Here is a 1,632-nt window from a genome sequence, read left to right on the forward strand (position 1 = left end):
GGGAGCCTCCCCGTTGTCTCTGCTGGAGGTGCAAACTGGAGGGGCACTGTCCCTACAGGCTGCTTGTTGCTATGAGATCTTATGGCAGCTGCTCTGGATCCATTGCTGGCTTCTTTGGCACCTCCAGGTTCAACTGACTGTCTTCCGCTGTGCTCATGACGAGCTGGAAACTTTGAACCTGCAGCACTGGCAGCTCTTCAGCCCGTCATCGCTCTGGCTCAAGCTCCTGCTGGAAGGGACACTTCCTCTCCTGACAGTGCTTCTTGTGGGCAGGCCAGGCCTTCTGCTGGCTCTGAGAGCCACAGTATCGAGCCACCTGGCAACGCCTACAGATGTTGAACTCTTGAAGCTGCTTTTCAATTACCATACAAGGAGGATAATGACACTCACAGTAGGTACAGGAATTTTCTTCTTCCACCACATCCCCATTGGCATTATAGTACTGGGTCACATTCAAGACGGGGAATTGTTCTTCTATAGGGTCTGTGGGAAGCTGCTGGATTGCAAGCCAGCATAAGCTTTGCTCCCTTTGTTTGCTGGAGGTCTTTTCAGCTTTGGGTCGCCAGCCCCATGGTGCCAGCTGCAGGTTGTCCAGGCGATTGTCCACAGTCACAGCATTGAGATGTACCACCTGAAACCCGGGAGCCACACCTCCCCTGTGTCATTCCCACAGCAGCTCATGCAGAAGCCTGTCAGAGCCCCTTCCTCAGTTTTTGTCAAAGGCATATGCAAAAATCTTAGCACCATTTCCATCAGCATCTACTTCCATTTGAGCCTCAAAGGAGTAGCTGTCCACTAGTGGTATGACCTGCTCATCTATCAGTGTGTATTTGGTCTTCGCGGCCACCCGGCTAAGCTGCACGATGCCCAATTTAAAGTCGGTCATGGCCAGGCCTGCGCTCTTGGTAGGTGGAAGGTGGAGCAGCTCCCTCAGGAGGCTCCGGATCGGACAGGGCCATAGCGAGGCTTTGGCACTCCAGGTCAGGCCGGTGCCGGGGACAGGCTGGGCTGGCCGCAGGTGGACGAAGCTAGGTCAGGCTCCGGCCACCGCCACCTCGCACCCACTGGACCTGCCACCACAGTGTATGTCTTTAACATACTACTTTAAAACATGAGTGCAGGTATTCCCAAGATCCCTGAAGTGGAAAAAGCACAAATGTCCATGAATTGGTGAGTACATGTATCTACATTGTGGTAGATACATGTCATGGAATTTTGTTTTATCTTGAAATGAAGTACTGATTCAGTGGCATAATTTTGATAAACTCCTAAAGCATTATGTTAACTGCAAAAATCTTGACAGAATTGTTGCTTTATTATAATATTTGTCTCAACTTACACGTAGCATCAGGATATATAAGTGCACAGAGGCAGAAATCATATTGATGTTTTCCAGGTCTAGACAAAAGGATGAAGGGGGAAAGCTACTGAGCCTGTAAGGGCAACAGGACGGTGTTGCGACTGTCAAGGGAATGAGTCTACGCTTTACATGTTGTATAAATGATTTTCATTCCTTCAGGGTCATTCCTAGGATAATTCTAACAAATGAAGAGATGAATGTTGACAGAGATTACAAATTGTTAAGGGTATAAATAGAATATTGCCCTGAGAGAGAAAGCACTGGAGAATTCT

At 48.8% G+C, this 1,632-nt stretch overlaps 1 pseudogene; it reads right to left on the minus strand.

Annotated features, from left to right (window-relative positions):
- Positions 1-205: 205 nt before the first annotated feature.
- LOC110307523 (zinc finger MYND domain-containing protein 19 pseudogene) lies at positions 206-886 on the minus strand (annotated as a pseudogene).
- Positions 887-1,632: the final 746 nt, after the last annotated feature.

This window comes from Mus caroli, unplaced genomic scaffold (genome assembly GCF_978045245.1).
Source record: "Mus caroli unplaced genomic scaffold, Mus_caroli_1 scaffold_14, whole genome shotgun sequence".
Taxonomy (NCBI): domain Eukaryota; kingdom Metazoa; phylum Chordata; class Mammalia; order Rodentia; family Muridae; genus Mus; species Mus caroli.